This window comes from Melozone crissalis, unplaced genomic scaffold (assembly GCF_028551555.1).
Source record: "Melozone crissalis strain CALT ecotype California unplaced genomic scaffold, PUWL_Pcris_2 ptg000115l_1, whole genome shotgun sequence".
In the NCBI taxonomy this organism is placed as follows: domain Eukaryota; kingdom Metazoa; phylum Chordata; class Aves; order Passeriformes; family Passerellidae; genus Melozone; species Melozone crissalis.
The window spans coordinates 135,241-155,983 of record NW_026535892.1 but is presented as its reverse complement, the minus strand read 5'-3'; the positions used below and the strand labels follow the sequence as shown (position 1 = coordinate 155,983).

Below are 20,743 nucleotides of genomic sequence, written 5' to 3'. Positions count from 1 at the left end.
CTATTTAACTGAATTTTTGGTAACACTTCCTGTTGCGGTGTGTTGTAATAGCCTGTTTTAAACTTCCGGGTCCCTTCCCAGGTGTGCCTATACCTCTCTCCCTTCCCCTTCACCCCCTTGCTGAGTGAGTCCTGTCAATCAAGCTTAACATTCCAGGAAGGTCGTTGTGTGGTTGGTCAAGTTCAAAAGATGCCCCTATGCCCAGAGGTCATTGGCCTGTCTGGGTGTCATCCCTCCCCTGAGACCCGGCCCCTCCCACCTGCTTGGTAGCTCACCTGTCCTTTCCCTCCCCCTCCCCCGGGAGCTTAAAAGGTCAATCAAGCCATGTGCTCGACATTCTGTTGGAGCTGTTACTACGATTCAGATCTCTGTAACCATGGAATGAAGCTCTGGATATAACCCTCCGGCAGAATCCATCTCCTTTTCCTCCTCACCATTCGCCTGAAGCCTTCCCTCCTGAAGTAAATGGAGTTCCTACCAAGCCTGGACTTGTTCAGCTGCCCAGCTGCAACCACCAGCAAGCTAAAGGTATCTCTGGGGTGATACACTACAGTTGCCGCCTTTGGCCTAGCAGCAAGGGTCAGACTGGCCCAGGCACAATCTACCTGGTAATATTGGGTTTCCTATTCCAATAACTCCCAATCCCAAGTAAAGCTCTGTCTGCTGCTGGTCTCAGTGAAGGGCTGGTGAGAGATGTGGTGGTCGGAGGCTGCCTGGGGCACAGTCACCATGATATAATCAAGTCTTCAATATCCTGTGAAAGAAGGAGGGGCATCAACAAAACATCTACCCTGGAATCAGGAAGGGCAGACCTTGGCCTATTCAGGATGCAGATTTGGAGAGTACCAAATCAGGTACTGATTTTTTAAGGGAAACACACCTAAACACAAAAGTGTCCAGGAATGATGGACACACCTCAAGAAAGGAATCTTAAGAGGGAAGGAGCAGCCTGTCCCTCTGTGCCAAAGTTGAGCCTGAGAGGAAAATTACTGTCCTGGCTGGGCATGGAGCTTTTGTGAGAACTCAGGAAAGAAGAGGGTGCATCACTATTGGACAGAAGGTCAGGCATCTCAGGAAGTGTTTAAGGATATTGTTAGGTTGTGGAGAAGGAAGAGTGGTGAAAGGTCAGTTAGAGCTTAACCTGGCAACTTCTGTGAAAAATAATAAAAAATCTTTTTAAAAAAAAACTGAAAGCAAAAGAAGAGATAAGTAGAACACCTACTCTTTATTGGATGCAGTGAGTAATAGAGTAACTAAGGATAAGGAAAATCTGAGCTGCTTAACACCTTCTTTGCCCCAGTTTTCAACATTAGGACAGGTTGTCCTCAGGACAAGTGTTCTCCTTAGCTGGTGGATGGGCACAGGGAGCTGAACAGCCCCCTGTAATCCAGGAGGAAGCAGCTGGGGACCTGCTGAGCCAGGTGGGCAATAAGGCCAATGGCACCTGGCCTGGATCAGGAATGGTGTGGCCAGCAGGAGCAGGGCAGTGATTCTTCCCCTGCACTCAGCACTGGTGAGGCCACACCTCAAGTGCTGTATCCAGGTCTGGGCCCCCAAATTAGGAAGGCCATGGAGGGGCTGGAGAGTGTCCAGAGAAGGGCAACAAGGCTGGGGAGGGGTCTAAGAGGAGGCTCAGGGGAGACCTCATCACTCTCTGCAACTCCCTGACAGGAGGGTGCAGCCAGGGGGTCAGGCTCTTCTCCCAGGGAACAGTGACCGGACAAGAGGACACAGCATTAACGTGCACCATGGGACATTTCAGCTGGACATGAGGAAATATTCTTCACAGAAAGGTCGATTGGGCATTGGAATGGGCTGCCCAGGGAGGTGATGGAGTCACTGTCCCTGGAGATGTTTAAGGAAAGACTGGATGTGGCACTCGGTGCCATGGTCTTGGTGACAAGGTGGTGTTGGGCCACAGGTTGGAGTTGCTGATCTCCAAGGCCTTTTCCAGCCTGGTTAAATCTGTGATTCTATGGTGATTGTGACACAGCAGGGCCCTGGGGCAGCAAGGGGCCATTGTGACACTGCAGGGCCTCGTGGAACTAAGAGGATCACAGTGACACTGCATGCTGAAAGCTCCACAGAACCAAGGCCCCAGTGTGACACTGTGGGGCTGAATGGAAGCAAGGAGTCCAGTGTGACACTCTGGGTCCTCGTGGAACCATGGAGGCCACTGTGACACTGCAGGGCCTTGTTGAACTGAGGGGCCATTGTGACACTACAGAACCAAGGAGAGCCTTGTGAGACCCTGGGGCCCAATGGAACCAAGGGGCCATTGTGACACTGCAGAGACTGGTGGAACTAAGGTGTGGGGGGTTCAGTGCTGGCTAAATGCCAGTGCACCCACTAGAATATACTTACTTATTTTCTGCTGTGAGATAGGATTAGCAAGAAGGCAAAGCAGGCTTAGACTTTAAAAGGGTATAAAGAAAATTTTATTAACAGTAACTAAAAGAAAAAATGATGAGAATCAGAATAAAACTTTTAAAACACTTCTCCCTCCTACACCATTTTCTTTCTCACTAACAATGTCCAGAAACAATTCAGTTGGTGTATCACCTCTAGAATAGTCTTTCTTCAGTTCACTTAGGGAGCAGAGTGCCTCGTGTCATTTTATGGAGACTTCTCCACAAGAAAACTGTTCTCTCATGGCTTTTAATTTCCGTGAGTAGAAATTGCCCAGGATTCTGCAATTGTGAAATGTCTCCCATCTTCTGCAGCCTTCCCACACCTGTGTTTATGGGCTATGTCAACTTATGGGGTATTAATTTAAGGAAGAGCTGTTCAAGAGCAATGGTTCTCTTTATCTGTCTCTGACGTTATCTTCATCTCTGAGAACGGACAATTTTTTCTTCTTTCCCTGGGGGCAAAGGATCTTCATCACTCCTCTCTCTCTCTCTGTTCAAACTTCTCATGGGATCACAGCTACTTCAACATCTGCTTGTTTAACAGAAATGCCTTTTCTCATATCTACAATTTGAACACTTCATCCCCGCATATTTTCAATGAGTTACAGGGAAAAAAGAGTCTGATGTATCAATTATATTTTCTCCATAGCCTTACAAGAGGATTTCAGGCCAGGACTGAGGCATCTCCTCAACCCTCCCATCTGGGACTTCACTTCTTCTTACTGACCTTCATGTCTCATGTTGTTCTCTGCGTGTCTTCACTCTGTCCTTTTCTCTCACCTGAGGCAGGACTGAAGGTCTGTAAGCCTTATCTATGCACTGAAAGAGTTAATATCTCACCCAGGGCCTGCAGATGCTCATGTGATTCCTGCCATGTGGCGGTCGAAGCAATGGCAGTGAGGGATTTTTCAGGCTGCCCTGGGGGCTGTGTCAGGATCAGCCCCATGGCCGGTCCCTGGCCCCTGCTGCGTTCAATTCCAGGCACAGGGCCACTCTCTGTGTGGGCTACAAGGCCGCCTCTGGCCTCAGCCACATGATCTCGTGCAGCGGCCACAGTGGGGGGAAATGGCTGAGGTCTCAGCTGGAACATGCCACGGGCAGATGGCCTTCCCTGCCCCTGCCTGGCAGCTGCTGGTGCCTGGCCCTGCTGGGACAGGGCTTGGCAGGGTCCCTGAGAAAGGGCCCAGACCTTTGTCAATGCCCATCCTGCCTGGCCTGGCTGAGACGGGAACCAGGCCAGCATTGTTACCTTTTCCCAGGCTGGAAGGAAAAGAGAGCTTTTCCCAGGGTTTGTTCATTTTCAACATGTGTGTTCATAGAGGCGTGTTCAGCTTTCTAGTGGTTTCACAAGGTGTCAGTCTTCAAAACCAGTCACTGATTTGTGTTGTTAGGCGCACAGGAAGCTCTCAGCAGCTCTTCTCAGAATAATCATTTCCATGTGTGGCTTCTTCCCTCCTCACCAAGTGTCAATTAATGCAAAACCAGCACATCAGGGAACTGTTGTGACACTAGTGCCCCATGCAAACCAAGGGTCCCTCGTGACACTGCAGGATCTTGTGTGAGCAGGGGTCCATTGTGACACAGCACCACCTGGGAATCCATTGGGGCACTCTGGGACCTCATGGAGCCAAGGGACCACTGTGACTGTGTGACCTTGTGGAACCATGGAGGCCATTGCGACACTGCAGGACCTCGTGCAATGATGGTGCCATTGTGACACTGCAAGACCCCATGGAACCAATGGGCTAGGGTTGCTCTGCAGGGTCTAAAGGAATGAAGAAACATCTTTGACACCATGGTGCCCCTTGGGACCAAAGGACATTGTGACACTGTGGGACCCAAGGATCCAAAGGAGTTCCTGACTACAAGCTGCAATAGACCAAAAAGGCTGTTGTGAACCTGTATGGACTCATGGAATCGTGGAGACCACTGTGAAACTCTAGGGCATCATGGAACTGTGGTGACCAAATTGGCTGCAAGTGTGGATCTGCTGGAGGATAGGAGAGCTCTGCAGAGGGACCTGGACTGGCTGGATCCAGGCCAGTAGCACCATACCTAGATCAGAAATGGTGTGGCCAGCAGGGCCAGGGCAGTGCAGTGCTTCTTCCCCTTCACTCGGCACTGGTGAGGACGCACATCGAGTGCTGTGTCCAGTTCTGGGCCCCCAATTCAGGAAGGCCATGGAGGAGCTGGAGCATGTCCAGAGAAGGCCAACAAGGCTGGGGAGGGGTCTGGAACACAAGTCCTGTGAGGAGTGGCTGAGGGAGCTGGGGTTGTTTATCCTGGAGAAGGGGAGGTTCAATGAGACAAGGCAGTGTCAGGGCACAGGTTGGACCTGATGATCTCCAAGGTCTTTTCCAACCTTGCTGATTCTGGGATTCTCTGAAACCACCCTTGGAGCACTGCAGGATGAGCCCTGGGCCTCGTCTGCAGAAGCTCCAGCAGCCCAGGTCCCTCAGCTTCTCCTCCCAGACCCAAAGCCCATCCTGTCATTCCTGTAGAGCCTCTGCAGCTCCTCCTCACTGCCCAGAACAGGGAGCCCCAGAGCCAGACACAGCAGCCCAGATGTGCCCGCCTGGCCTGGGGTGCCTCTGGCAAGGGAGCAGCACCAGGCACTGCAGGAGCCTGCAGACAATTCCTGCAGCACTTGTAGGATGATCCTGCTGCCCAAGGGATGTTCCCATGGTGCCAAGTCAGGAACTGCAATGGGGAGTGGGGCCAGAGAGGAAAGCAGAAACAGGGATGGGCTGTTTGCAGGGCAGGGAAAAGGGGTGAGTAACTGGAAGAAATTTGTACCAGGGGAGAGTAAAGAAATCAAAGGTGAAGCAGAGGAAATGCTCAGGGCATTTTGGGGGTGGCTGCCAGGCAGCCCTGGCTCTGAGCAACAGCATCTGCAGTGGGACAGGAGACTCCCAGCTGATGGGAACAAACTTTCTGGCTGAGTGCAGAGGCCACAACAAAGCTCAGTGGTTTCCCTGCTGTCCCCCAGTCCTTGCTGGCCCCAGGGGCTGATGGCATTTGTGCTCCCTCAGGTTTATGTCCTCACACCAACAGCATGGGGGTGCTCCCCCTGCTCTGTGCAATGCAAACAGGGGCTGCTGAGCCAGTGCTGCCGTGTCTGTGCCTGCAAGGATGGGGCACCTGTGTGAGCTGGGGGAGAGGCCAGGGCTGCAGAGGGGGGATGTTGTTGGCAGCTCCATCAGGATGCTCTGGGATGCTGCCCTGGGCTGTGCAGCGCACTGGGGATGGATCAGTCTCTGTTCTGCTGCTCCTTCCCATCTGCCCCAGGGCCCTTGCAGAGCCCCAGCCATGCTCTTTGCCCCCAGCCTGCCCACGGCCAGCCTGGGGCTGCTCACGGGGGTTTCTCTGCTGAGCATTGGCCTGGGTGTGTTCTTGAGAGAGCCTGGGCAAGGAGCCTGGAGCCCCCAGGCCCTCGGCTGAGGCATCAGCGCTGCCCCAGCAGTGCCCATGGCCTGTCCCTGCTGCAGCCCCGGCACTGCCACCCCCAGGGCTGTGCCTGGCCCCGAGAGCACTCAGGCCCTACAGCAACACCAGGGCCACCAGGGCAGCAGGGCAGGGCCACGGCAGCAGCACGGGCAACACCAAGTGCTGCTGCTGCTGGGCACAGCGGCTGTGCCAGCACTGATCTGCCCCCAGCTCTGCACACAGACATTGCTGCTGCAGCTCCAGAGAAGGCAACAAAAGGGGGCATCTCTGCAGAAAACTCTGCTGGGAGATCCTTTAGAGGCACCAGGGATGCAGCCCCTCATTGACACAGTATGTGGCCACAGAGAAGGCAGAAAGTAATAAAATGAGAAATGGCACAAGCAATGATGTTTATCTGTGGACAATATGATGAAAGTAAAACAAAGGAAAAAACACCACAACCAAAGCAACAAAAAGTATCAAGGATGACTTTTATTACAAATGATTTGCAGAAAGTGGCCAGCATTTAAATGTTTTTGAAAGCATCCAGTCATCAGTGTCCACACTGCAGCCTTGAGCTCCTGGTTCCTCGGGCTGTAGATGAGGGGGTTCAGGACTGGAGGCACCACCGAGTACAGAACCGACAGGGCCAGATCCAGGGATGGGGAGGAGATGGAGAGGGGCTTTAGGTAGGCAAATGTGGCTGTGCTGATGAACAGGGAGACCACAGTCAGGTGAGGGAGGCAGGTGGAAAAGGCTTTGTGCCGTCCCTGCTCAGAGGGGATCCTCAGCACAGCCCTGAAGATCTGCACATAGGAGAAAACAATGAACACAAAACAACCAAATACCAAAAAGACAGTAACAGAAAGAAGACTAAGTTCCCTGAGATTAGAGTGTGAGCAGGAGAGCTTGAGGATCTGTGGGATTTCACAGAAGAACTGGCCCAGGACATTGCCATGGCACAGGGGCAGGGAAAATGTATTGGCTGTGTGCGCCAGAGCATTGAGAAAGGCACTGGCCCAGGCAGCTGCTGCTATGTGGGCACAAGCTCTGCTGCCCAGGAGGGTCCCGTAGTGCAGGGGTTTGCAGATGGACACGTAGCCGTCGTAGCACATCACAGTCAGGAGGATAAAACTCTGCTCCAATGAAGAACATAAAGAAAAAGAGCTATGCAGCACATCCTGTGTAGGAGATGTTCCTGGTGTCCCAGAGGGAATTGTGCACGGCTTTGGGGACAGTGGTGCAGATGGAGCCCAGGTTGCTGAGGGCCAGGTTGAGCAGGAAGAAGAACATGGGCATGTGCAGGTGGTGGCCGCAGGATACAGCGCCGATGATGAGTCTGTTGCCCAGGAGGGCAGCCAGGGAGATGCCCAGCAAGAGGCAGAAGTGCAGGAGCTGCAGCTGCCGCGTGTCTGCCAATGCCAGCAGGAGGAAGTGCCTGATGGAGCTGCTGTTGGACATTTGCTGTCTCCAGACATTGGAACCTTTTCAAGAAGGAATTACAGTGATAATTGAGGGGAGATTTCTCACAGAAAAGGCAAAGCTCTTTCTCATAGACCCATTTCTGCCACTAAACAACTGCCCCTGTCCATGTCTCAGAGATCTTCCTTCACTTTTGTTGCTGGAGCCCTGATTGCTGCTGGCCAATGTTGTGTGAGGAGCTGGACCTTGGTCTGCAGGACACCTGGGAGTCAGCCCTGACCCCCAGTCAGTGCAGGGGCACATTAAGGGCAGGGGCCAGTCCTGGTTTTGGGATTTGTATAAAGAATGTTGAGTCAAGGCAGAGGAGCTGCCTGCATGAAGGGATGGGGATTGCAGGAGGCAGAATGAGAGATTCTGCTGCACCTGGGGAGAACAGAGAGTCCAGGGAGGCAGGCGGATTGTCTGAGGCTTAGTGCAGACTGAGGGGACCTGCTCTGTCCCTCTCTCCTGTTCCAACTGCCCTGCACTTGCACCTTTCTGAGATCCACTCCTGCATTAGCCTGGACAGCCAAGAGACACAGCTGAGAGCAGAGAATCCCTGGCACACAAAGTGGCTCCTGCCTTTCCCAGAGTCAGGACAGTGGGCTCATTTCGAGCGCCCCAGGCTGCCCTGCCCAGAGCATCCCGGGCACAGGGAGCTGGGACACCCCATTGCTGTGCTCAGCCTGCACAGGAGGAGCCCAAGGGCTGGGCGTGGCCCTGCAGCTGGAACTGCCATTGCAGAGAGCCCCTCAGCAATGCCAGCAGCACCTGGGCAAGGCAAGGGGAGAGAGAGAGCTGGGCCTGAGGAAAAGCCTTTCCCTGGCCAGCCCTGGCCAGCCCCTGCCAGGCAGCAGCAGGGCAGGACAGTGGCCCTCAGGCCCTGGTCAGCAGGGAATGGGCACATGGCTGCAGAGATGCCCTTCATCTCTGGGGCTGCTCTGCCGGCCCAGGAGGGACTGAGGACCCTGGGCCCCCAGGCTGAGGGCTGTGCTGGCTGCGAGGGGACACAAGAGCTGTGCTGCTCAGGGCAGTGTCTGCCCTGCAGGTCAGGCCCGGCAGGTGCCACATCTGCCCTGCAGCAGGGCTTCCCTCAGCACTGCCTCCTTCCCTCCCTGCCCACGGCTCTGCTGCTGGAGCTGTCCCAGCCCCAGCTGCTCCTGTTGCCCCAGGCTCCGTCCCTGCCAGAGCCCAGTCCAGCCCCTGAGCCAGCCCTGCCGTGCAGCTGCTGGGCCCTGCAGGGATTAAAGAACAGCTCCCGCAGCCTGGGCACCATGGAAAGGTGATGCTGCATGGATCTGGAAGCTGGGCAGGTGCAGGCACTTGCTGAGGTGCCCAGGAATCCTCAGCCCCTGCTCTACTCTGCACAGCTGAGTTTCCATTGCCACCAAGCTGAGCCCGGGAAAAGTTGGAGCACAGATTCAGGAAAGCAGAGACCCGAGCAGGAAACTCCTGCCCTGAATGAGTTCATGAAAAGTCCTCTCAGAAATGAGCAGGGCATGAGCTGGAGCTCTGGGCAGCCCTGGCTGCAGCCCCTGGCAGCAGGAGCCGTCCTGCCCTGTCCCTCTGACGGTGCCCAAGACAGCCTGGCTCTGCAGCACATCCTCCTCCTCCTCCTGCACCTGTGGCACAAAGAAACTGGGAGAGTCCTCCTGACACATTCCCCAGGCTGTGGGGTGTGCTGGCTTCAGGAGATCCCTCCAGGAGCACAGGGGTAATTGCCCTGCACCCACACACTCACCATGCACAGGGCTGTGAAGATCTTTCCCCAAGTGAAGTCTCAGGTCAATGTCTTCCCAATCCTGATTGCCTTCAGCCTGTCTCTGCCTGGCTCATGTCCCCTCACTGCCTGCAGGCGGAGCCCTCAGCCCTGCTGGGCTGGGAGAGGAGCTGGCCCTGGGAAGAGCTGTTCCTTTAAAGCTCAGCAGCCCAGACACAGCACAAGGCCTTTAATGAGCCTCTCAGAGATTTAGTGTTGTTTACATCAGACTCAGTCCCTGAGAGTGTCTTCAAAAAACTTCTCAAGAACTCAAACTTAAATTGAAAGTCTGAAGTTTCCTGAAGTTTTAATGGGTCCCACTGAGGAACACGACTGAGAAAGTGTCCCCAGGTTCCAGGGAGATCAGAACACTGGAGGCAGTGATGACAGCTGGGGACAAGCAAGGCAGAGGTGTCTCTGGTGCTGAGCAAAGCTGGATGTGTTTGAGGAATGCCAAGGGCCAAGGCCTGAGCCCCAGCCCCTGGCCAGGCAGATCCTGTCCCTCCCTCCTTGCTCAGGGCTCTTGCTGGGATGGGCACTGGCATGTGGGGATGTTCAATGGCAAGGGCAGGAACATGGGGCGCCCCCTGCCAGGCTGCTGAGCAGGGACAAGGAGGCAATGAGGCCCCAGCCCTGCAAGGGTCACTTGTCTCCTGCTCCTGCCTCAGGCCCAGGGCCAGCAGCCATGGCCAAAGTGCTGCTCAAGTTGGCTCTGGCAGGGCTGTCTTGCAGCTGCTGCCCATCCCTGTGCAGCCCAGGCTGTCCCACGGTGTCCCTGCCCTGCGCCTCTGTCCCTGCAGGCTGTCGGCATCCCCCGGCTGCCCCACCTGGCTGGGCCCTTCTGTTTGCTGACAGCTCTGCCTCCTGCCTGCCTCTGCCTGCCCACACAAAGCCCGGGGCTGACCCAGACTCCTTCTGGGGGCTATGTTGCACCACAGCCCTGCCCTGCAAGGGAAATTCCTTTGTCCTTCTGTCCAGTCTTGATCTCCTCAGTGGAAATTTACATTAAATTTTTCCATTTTTCTCCCTATTTACTATTATGTTAAAAGGATCCACCATCTCTGAAAGCTCCCTTCAATCCCTCCCAGGGCTCTCCTCTGCTGTCCTCAGTCCCCACCCCACTGATCACAGAGCTCCTCTGTCCCTGTACAGTGCTCGTGTGCTTGAGGCCAGGGTGCCTGGACAAGAAGGACGGTTCTTTTCTACAGGAAGGAAACCACAGAGCCCCAGAGTTTTGAAGGCCGATCAGAGGCAGCCTCAAGGAGGCCAAGGCCAGCCAGACCTGTTTGTCTTCAGAGCTTTTGTCTGGGAGCAATCCTTGGATAGACAGAGTTTGGGATGCCAAATCCTAGTTTTTCCATGAGCACCTGGACAAGAAGGACAGTTCTTTTGCATAGAAAGGAAAGTACAGAGCCCAAGTATTTCACAGGCAGGTGAGAGCTGGCCCTCAAGGGAACCCAAGGGAACCTAGACAGTCCTGGCAGCTTTTGTCTGGGAGCTATCCTTGGATATAAGGAATTTTGGAGGAAGATTCCCAATTTTGGCCAGAGACACCTGCATCGAAAATGTTTTTTTCAATGGAAAGAAAAGCACATCCCTCCAGTGTTTTGAAGGCAGATGAGAGGTGGCCCCCAAGATGCCAAGGCCATCCAGAGGAGTCTGTTCTAGCAGGTTTTATATAGAAAGAATCTTTGGATTTAATCAAATTAGGAGGTAAAATCCTAAATTTGGCCATGAACACCTGGAGGAAACGGAGAGTTCTTTCCCACAGGAAAGAAAGCACAGAACTCCAGAGTTTTAGGGGCAGATGAGAAGCAACTTTCAACATGCAAGATCAGTTGGACCAGTCAGGCCAAGCCAGCCAGACCTGCTTGGGGCCCTGCAGCACCACAATTGTCCCTTGGTTCCATAAGCCCCCATACTATCAAAAAAGATCTTTGTTTTCATGAGGCCCAGTGACACCTCAAGCAGAGGTCTTGGTTTTGAAGATGTGGGAATATGCTCTGAGCCCAGTGCCCATGGTGCTGGTCTCTTCCTGCCGAATCTTCTTGATGAATTGGCAGACCACCTGTAGGAGAAGGGCAAGAAGCCAGGGATGTTGCAGGGAATGCTCCAAGCGCGGTGCCAGCAGGCCCAGCCCAGGTGGGGATGGCTGCAGGTACCTGGGCTGTGCTGCAGAAGAGGCCACGGGCAGGGTCCTGCTCTTGTGTGCGCTGCAGGGCTGCACCTGGCAAAGAGCGAACGCAGCCAGAGCTGAGGGGCTGCGGGAGAGGCCGGAGAACACGGCCCAGCCCTGCGCTCCCCAGGCAGGGACAGCCCCGGGATGCCCCAGGGGATGGAGCATGGCCCCTGCAGGGTGTCTGCCTGGCCCCTCTTCCGTCCTGTCCGTGGGAATGGGATGGGATTGGGTGGGATGGGATAAAATGGGGTGGGATGGAATGGTGCCAAGTTGGCTGCGGGCACCAACCCTGTGGCCCCGCTCTGCCACTCACCCTCCTTCGGCAGCTCAAATGGCACCACCGCTTTGGTTTCATGTGCTGGGGCAGCTCCAGGGCCTTCTTCCTCCTCTTCCCCCCAGGCCACCTTGGGCGCTTTCAGGGGTCTCTGCTCCATGATAATGACTGGATTTGTGCAAGCACCTGCAGAAGAGAAGCCTCGGGAAGGCCACGGGTCACCAAGTCCTGTGGTCTGGCCTCGAGCTCAGCTGCAGGAATAACGCCTTGGAAAGGCTCCTGGTCAGACAGGACCGAGTGTGCTGTGCGGGGGCTCCTCATGGCACCGCTCTGTCCCATTCTGCCCCGTTGTGTGTTCCCAGAACCTGGGCAAGCTTCTATTTCCCACGTGTCACAAAGGGCCCTTGGTCACCGGGGGCCATTCCGTTCCATGGCACCGAGACCGTGCTGCAGCGTGCCACCCAGGGCCCTTGCACACACTGCCTTCTGCCCTGGGGCTGCCCCCAGCCCAGCCAAAGTGGCCCAGCTTGGAAGGAATGCCTGGCCCCAGGTGTCTAAGACAGCCCGCACAGGATCTTTGGGAAGGGCTCAGAGCATCAGCAAACGCTGCCCGGCTCAGTCCTATCCCCATATCCTTCCCTGAGAGCATTTAAATTTCTAAATGAGAATCATTTGAAGGGAGGGGATTTACATTTTCCATTTCAGAGAAGCCTTCTGCCTTCATTAGCAGACACCTCTCTCTTCAAACCAAGACTATTGTTTATCATCTTGCAGATGCGCAGTTGCTGGGGAGCCCCGTTTTACACCAGGGACCTGGAGAACCATTCCCAGCAATTGGGAAAATCCTAGATGGTCCATCCACCCACAGATGAGGTCTCCAAATGTGCCCCGAAATGTGGTCCAGCTCTTAGAGGCTTAAAAGAGCAAGTCCAAGGGACTTGATGACATTTTTTGGCCCAGAAAGCCCTGCAGCTGATGGCACACTTCACAATCAGCAGGGAACACAGCTAGGCCAAAGCCCAGACCTCTGCTGGGAACCTTTCTCCTCAAAGGTTCAAGCAGACCTCCATGCAAGTCACTTGGGAAAGTTTCTTCAAATGATACATTTCTGGCACATAACTGCACAGGCTTATGTGAAAGATTCTAAAGCAGCTGCTGTGGAGTCTAAGACCCAGCACTAAGAGTCCTTGTCATCTCTTTGTAGCTAAATCCCACTTTGGGGGAATTGAGGAAGTTTGGAACGAGCTAGAGAGCAGACCTCTGAGTGTTTTAGATGATGCCATTGCTTTTTCTTCTCTTCTACATAGACAGGGAGGGTGAGTTTGGCTCACATCTCAACTGCATGGCTCACAAGGCCGCAAGACTTGTAGTTAGAAGAGTTTTGAAGGATTTCTTGGCCAAGAAGACACTGCCAACAAGGATATTTATGTTTTGCAGCCAGTCCTTCAATATTTCACCTTATGGACTCATGCTACAGTGTAAGATTCCTTAGCCAATCATGTTATGACACACAAACTTACAGCACTGCATCCTAAGCTTCTTGTTTACCATTGTACCTATTTTATATTTTCTAGATCTTCAGCCCTAAAACTCTAAACTTTCCTCCACTTCAACCTTCCTCCCCGTGTCTCTGCTATAATAAACTAGAAATCCACATTCTCATTTCTAGCACCTAAGTTTGGAAGCCCTTTCCAAGGTCTCCGATCAAATCCTGTGTTTAATTCTAAGCTTTGCTGACAAGACCAAAGGTCTGAGATTTCCCTGCATTTGGGTTTCCAACAACACCGATGCTGTTAGTTCCAGAGTGCCCAGGGTCCGTCTTGCAAGTCAACTCTGGCAGGAACAAGGCGGCTGCCAGGGGGCTGCTTGTGGCCTCTGACAGCCCATTGCCCAGGGCTTGCCAGCGCCCCAGCCCCTCAGGGGCTGCCCCAGCCCGGCCAAGCTGCCCGGCAGCAGCGCCACAACCCCACAGCAGCTCCAGAGCAGCCCCATCCAGAGGCACCTGGGAGCCCTCAGCAAGGCAGCCAGCAGCACACGGGCAGAAGGACACGGATGCGCTTTCTGCCTGGCACAGGGCTTGTGGCCATCTCCAGGCTCTGCTCTCACAGGGATCCCCACAGCCCTGGCCCCTGCCCACTCGCTCTGTCACAAGCACAAAGGCTTCAGCAGAACCACCAAAGGGCAAGGGGCTCTGGCCATTTCCCCTTGCCCGCTGCACGCCTGGGCAGCTTGCTGAGCCCAAGCACCCTTCTCCCCATTCAGGGCCTCACCACCTCTCAGCCTGCTGTGCTGCTGAGCACAAGCTCCCTTTTCACCCTTTCCTTCCTCTTGCCCTGCAGACCCTGGGCAGCAAAGAAAAGCTGACGGCAGTCTGTGTATCATAACGCATTCTAGAATTTATTTATTTACAGTAATCTACAACATATAATAATAGATAGAATTATGTATACGCTGTAATTTATTTATTTACAATAGAGATAAAAAATTGAAAAAAGAAAAGAAAAATCTTAAAGAAAAGGCAAATTCCTGTCTGTCTCAGGTGAGCTCCTGTGTGCTCCGGGTTTCCACAGTTGGTCAAAAAACTTTTAAAGTGAGTTGTAAAACTGAGTTCTTGGTCTGCTGCCCAGGATGTGAGCTGATGGCATCTTCCCATTGTCATAACCATGTAATGAGAGTGATGCTGGAATATAGAACAGCTTGAGATGCCTTCCCCAGCAGTCCCGTCCCGTTTGTGGTTTGTACAGAGCCCCCAGCTGGCAATACTTGGTTTTGCTGTAACACCTCCTGTTGGGAAGGATGAAAGTTTGACAAGAAAGTCTCACAGATATGTGTGCTTAGCAGAAAGATTTTTGAATGTAGAGTCTGATGAAGGAATAGAGATGGAAGCAAGTTTTGATATAGAAAAAAAGAATTGCTGAGCCAGTCTTGCAGGATAACCAAGGAGGCAAAGGGTGTGTTAGAAGGGGTTTTATGCCCTAGAGTAAAGGATAAATCCACCCCAAACAAGATGATGTTTTTACCAAGCAGAAAGATAGCACAGGCAAAAAGTCAGCAAAGTTACAAGTAGAAAAAAGGTCTCAGAATTTTCCACTGCAAGAAAAACTGAAAAACAACTTCTAGCTTAAACTGTAATGTACTGACTTTTAGTGATTGGAGAACAGTAACATGAATATGGTGATTATAGTAGTTATGATAGGCTAGAGATAAAGGTTAAGGTATAGATTGGTTCTGCTGTATGAAGATGCTTAGCAAAGAAAAGTATATAATGCATTGTAACCAAAAGAAAAGTACAGAATGCATTGTAACCTAAACTCAGTGTCTCCAGGCCTGCCTGCAGCTGGAGCTGACAGCCGTGGGCACAGCTCTGTCACCCATGACCCTGGACTGCTGTAACGTTTTGGATGGAATAAACTGCATTTTGGAGACTGCCTGGAGTTCCCCATCCCTCACTCAGGCTCTTACACTGTCCCATTTTGCCTCTGCTGCCCCAGGACAAGGAGAAGGCGGCGCCGGAGCAGCGGCGGTTCTCGCTGATCGACCCCTCCTCGGAGTCGGAGGTGATCCGGCTGCAGCACCGGCTCGTCAGCACCGAGGACGTGCTGCGCAACGCCCTGGAGCAGGGACACCAGATGGAGAAGCTCATGGAAGCCATGAGGCTCTCCTCTGAGAAAACACAGGTACCTGAGCAAACAGGGCAGCTTAGCCCTCATCTGTGGCATTCACAATCTCTGAATGTGATTCCTTCACCCAGAAGCCAGGATCAAGTGTCACACTTGAGCCTCTTGCTGAACTCTTCATTCTTTGGCAGGCATGCAAAAACTCTGATGGATGGAGAGTCCAGAAAGCTCTCCTGTCTCAGAATGCAGATTTGTTCAGCTAATGCTGCTAAAATCAATAATGCTTTGAGGAAGGCAGTCAGCAGGTTGTGCCTGTGTGTGGCATTCACATTCTCTGGAAAAATTCCTTCACCCAGGGTTTTTCTCTGGGAAGCTGAGAAGCCTCAGAGAAAAGAAAAACAATTCTTCTCTCATTTGCTTCTCCTGTGTTGTGCTCATGTGGAATGTGTTTGAAGATTGTTTACTCACAGGTGATTATTCCATTGGATTCTGCTGTGAATTGTTTTCACTCTTTGGACAATCAGGGCCAAGCTGTGTCAGGACTATGGAAAGAGTCAGGAGTTTTCATTATTATCTTTTTAGCATTCAGTAATTCATTATTCTTTAGTATAGTATAGCATTATTTAATATAATATAGTATAATAAAGTAATAAATTAGTCCTCCTCATCATTCTTCCCTCCTTTCCTTGTGTGGAGTGGGCAGCTAAGGAAGGACAGGGCAGCCTTGCCAGATTTCAGTGCTTGTAAGCAAAAAACACCAGGGTCTGTGTTGTCTTCAGTAAGTGTTGTTTGTTTTCCATTGCAGACTGTTGGAAATTCTGGGTCTGCTAATGGGATTCACCAGCAGGATAAATCCCACAAGCAAGAGGTAACTTTTGAGCAGAATGTTATTTAAAACAATATCTGCTTTGTGTGGCTTCTTGCTTGCTGTAGTGGGGACAGCACTTCGCACAACTCCAGTTCCCAGGTGTGATGGGAACCTCACTAGAAACCCCCTGAAGCCATGGGCAGGGTGGTGAGGGGCACACAGAGAGAGGGGCAGGGCAAAGGGACCTTCCCCACAGTCTCCTGGGTCAGGGCTGTGTCACATCTCCCCTGGCAGCCCCTGCTGGAGCCTGCTCAGCCTCAGCTCTGCTGTTCCCTTTGCATGGGTGACATTTGTGGGACATGCTGTTCTGGCCTCCCACAGCAGACTTCATCCACACATACTGGGCAGAGCAGTGGGCAATCGACTCCATGCCTCTTCCAAAAAACCCTCTGTGCTTTCCAAAAAAGTCTCTGTGCTTTCAAAATAAAGCGTCTGTGCTTTTGCCTAACAAGTTCTGTTTTTTTCCAGGAGAAGCTCTGACAGAGAAGAGGTGGAAAGGATCATTTCACGCCAGTATCAGCTCCTCTGCACAGTCAGGAAAAGCAACACCACATCTGGCTTTAGCACCTCCAAAAGACCACACACAGTATTTTCACTTTAAAGCGGGACAATGTTTATAATGTACTAACTGATGTAATCAGGACAATCCCAGAGTCCAGCTTTCCAAGACAGCCATTGTTCCAGGAGGGAGCAGAAGGACCTCTCTGGGTTTGGTTTCTTACTTGTATTGGTTTTGACTGTGGAATTTGTATTGTTTGAGCTGCCCCTGTCCCACCAGCTGACGTGGCTTGGATGACAGCTGCCCTGACCTGTGGCTCAAGTGTCAGTGGGACTCCACAGGAGCTGCAGAGGGATTTGCCTGTGGTGTTCAAAGCATGTGCCCACAGGCTGCACCCTTCCCACGGGGTCTGGCCCTTCCCTCCCACACTCCCTGGTGTCCTGAGGACCTGCACAAGTGAGTGAGACCTGCTGGGCTGATGATGTGAAGTCTGGGGACGTGTTCCCCTCCTCCCTTTTGGAAGACATCACTGTTGTAGAGCAGAACCTGCACTTAGTTCTTGTATTATAGTATGTTGTGGGAAATAATCCAGTTTCAGAGGGGTATTTATTTTGTTTCTTCTCTCCTGGCATTTGGGGAAGAGGCTGTGGTGGCTGCTCTGGGTTTGGGGTCAGGCACACCTTGCCTGGGTGCATTGGCCCTTTTTCCTGCAGTGGGATCTCTGAGCAGGCTGCTGGAGCCCTGTGCCATAGCTATCTGTCCAGCTGGGTCCCCCTCACTCCTGGGGGGTTCCTGGGCTCTGTTTTGAGCTCAGGACTCCACAGGTGCTGGATCCCAGCATTGCTGGCCTTGGAGCTCCATGCTGGGGGCACTCAGTGTGGGACAGACACACTGAACAAAAGGTTCCCTCCTTGCCTGTGCAATTGAACAGTTCACTGTGATTGCCTGGAGCTTTCCAGAGCTGTCCTGGGCTCTCCAGTGTGATGCCCATCCCCTGCTGCCCGAGGTGGAGGAGGTGGAGGTGCTGCTGTGAGCCTCTGATGGCTTCAGCAATCCTCTGTCATGACCTGGGTGTGTTTGGAGCAGAGGCAAGCCAAGAGCAGAGCCCACACAGCTCCTGTGTCTGCACCAGCAGAGGATCTTGTTCCTTCTTCCCAAGGCTTTACTCCCACTTTGCACCACAGCTCCCAGGTGATAACAGGGCAGAGGAAGGTGACAACATGCTCTTAAAGGTGTGAAAGAGCCAGCTCAGGGTCACTCTTCAGCAGCACAGGGAACAGTCACAGCAATATTTCTCCAGGCTTCTCCCAGTTAGTGCCACCTCCTCCAGCCTTCTGCTATGATGGGACATCTGTGACAGGACAAGATGGGAGAGGAGATCTGAGCCAGACCCCCAGCAGGTGAACATGAGGGCACATCAGCTCTGTTGCTTTTTGCCCTGATTTCCCACAAAGTTGTGTCACTTCTTCTTGGTGGGTTGCCAGACTCCTGCTTCTCTGAAGGATGGGCAGCCAGAAGCAGCCTGGGAAAGACCTGAGCTTCAGGACTGTGATTTTGCCATGAGGAGGTGACATTGAACACCTGACCCTTCTCACCTGATGCAGAATTGGTGATCTCTTGTCCTTCAAGGGGGATGGGAGAGGAAGGAGAAGTAAAACAGGTCAGAAATCACAGCAGAAATCTGCTCATGGTAGCAGGAGGCAGGGCATAGCATGGAACTGGCTGGAAGTAATTCATGTAGAATTCCATCTTGCCTTGTAGAAGTGTTTCTTCAGCTCTTACAAATCACCAGGAAGATTGGCACATCTCTGCCTAGCTCTGGGAGTTTCCCAAGGGGTTGTAGGAGTGGTCTCCGAAACCCTCCTGGCTGAGTATTCATCTTCTAAGTGATTTTGGAAAGTCCCAGAGGGAGTTTTTGTTTGTTACAGCCCTCAACAGTGAGTACCTCACTGCTGGTTTGAAGAATTTGGGGCTGGTGTTTCCCAAAATGCTCCTGTTGGCTGGATGGTCTCTGAAGTCATGTCTGCAGACCCTGTGGGCTTCCCTGGGCACCTGCAAGAGGGAGGGCCCATGCTGGTTTGTAATTTATTTTCCTGTTTGGGTCTCCTAGTGACTCGTGGCCAGCTGCCTTCACCTGCAGCAGAGACATCTCTGTTTCCACCTCCCTTTGGCTCTGCACAGAGTGGGATCCCCTGGGAGTCAGTCCCCATGTTTTTGGTTCTGTTGATCAGATCCAAAGCTGCCAGGCTGGAAGAGTCTCTGGCTCCTGCCTCTGCCCAGGGACCATCCCCTGAGAGCAGCTCAGACCTGGGCCTTTCCCTGTTCAGCTCAGGAGACAATGCAGCACAGGAGCAGAGGGGTCAGAGCAGGTTCAGAGTTAGTGCTGATGGTGTCCTCTGGCTGTAAATGACTGTGCTGGTCCCTGAGGATCAGCCAGGAGCTGCTGGCACTGCTGGGCTCTCTGTGCAGGCTCTGTGGTCACTGTGTGGCACGGCTGAAGGTTGAAGCTCCTCTGGGGTGCAGGTCCATGGGAGCTGCTCCCAAACAGGACCATCCACAATGCCAACAGATATTTGTGTGCTCATGTGGGCTTCAGCTCAGCCCTGTGTAAGGAGGGATTGCACTCACTCACTTCCTCCCTCTCCAAATTTAACACAGGCTTCCCCAGGGCACCAGCCTCTGGCTGCCCCCCTGAGGTGGTGAGAGACCACACTGGGGACAAACTTGGAAAGGACAAGGGGGAGAGTCCCCATCCCCTCTATTTATTTGTAAGTTTAAGTGCTATTTTTACCTATGTGGTGGTGTATAAAGTGCTTCACAATCCTTGGTCCTGCTGGCTTGGTTCTTTGGGAGAGTCTGGGGCCCTGGAGCAGTGGTGATGTCCCCTTGTCCTGTTGTTGATCCGGGCTGGTTCCTGTTTGTGCCTTCACTCTCCCTCTGGCTTCAGCCTTGCTCGTACCTCGCTCCCTGGGAGCTGCTGAGGGAGGGCTGTGCTCTCCCCAGCCTTTCTCCCAGCCTGAGAGTGCCATGCTGGTTCTCCAGCTGCAGGTGGGTCCTGAGCAGGGGTGCAGCGTGGGGAGCAGGGGGTGACACAGCTGGGCTCCAAGGGAAGGAGCAGCCCTGACAGTCAGTGATGCTGTTCTGCTGGGAGCTAAGCCCTCATCTACTGCAAAAACAGCCTTTGGGTGGAGACTACTTAGTATGGAGTGATTTCTTCTCTATTTCTCAAGACCAAAGGGGAAAAGAATGAGTCTTGCTTGGGAATGTCAGCTTTTTCCCCCCTGCAGCATCCAGAGAGCTGGAGCAGCACTGTGCTGTGTCCTGTGGAATTATGGCACCAAACTACCTGGGTGTCACAGCTCTGCAGTGATGGTACCAAAGTGCCAGCTGGGTGTCACAGCTCTGCAGTGATGGTACCAAACTGCCTGGGTGTTGCAGCTCTGCAATGCCAGGTGCCAAGCTGCCAGCCAAGGCCATAAAGCTCCTGCCTCCCCCCCAGCCACCAGCAGCTCCTCTGACTTGCAGTAGAGATGCATAAGGGTTTCATTAAACAGAACAATGCAAATGGAACTGTAAAAGTCTTAATGAAAATTCCAATACTCCATTATTCAGCAGCTTTAGCAGCTCAGCACTATCTGTAGGAAGTTATTAATACACTAAGATCCTATAGGCCTCCTGTAAGTTACCAGAAAAAAAGATGATACTAGATGTATAAATGGATGATAACCTTTTACCCATACAGTATGTATTACAATTTTGTAGCTTAGTCATTTTTTGGCTATCAGATTTTGTTAGTATGATACAAAAAAAAAGACAAAAAAATGTTTGACTGCAAATGTCTATTTTGTTATTTGATTCATTTTCTTCCTCTGTACAAAAGCTGTACAAATCTGTCTGTGTAACTCCTCCACATCTGTATTCATGTACCATCCCCCTTGTCCTGGCTTGCTGGTGTGGTGAGCTCCTACTGAACAATAAACTCTGTGGCTGAACTTGGGCATCCTGGGGCGTATTCAGGGTGTTCTGCAGGGCACAAAGGGTCCTGAGCTGGAAGGGGCTGGGGCCACGGGGCTGTGGCACTGCTCCCCCTGCCCTGGGCCCCAGCAGTGACCTGGAGCCGTCTGTGTTTGGGCTCTGCAGTGGCTGGGAGGCTGCAGAGCTGTGTGGGGAGGAGCTGAGCTGGAGCAGAACAGTGTTTGCTCATGCCTGAGGTGGGGACAGGAGGCCCAGCACCATCCCCTGGCTGGCA

The 20,743-nt window shown here is 52.8% G+C and overlaps 1 pseudogene; it reads left to right on the top strand.

Moving 5' to 3' along the window:
- LOC128948217 (olfactory receptor 14J1-like) overlaps positions 1–16,975 on the top strand; it is a 57,247-nt pseudogene extending 40,272 nt beyond the window's left edge.
- The last annotated feature ends 3,768 nt before the right edge of the window (positions 16,976–20,743 follow it).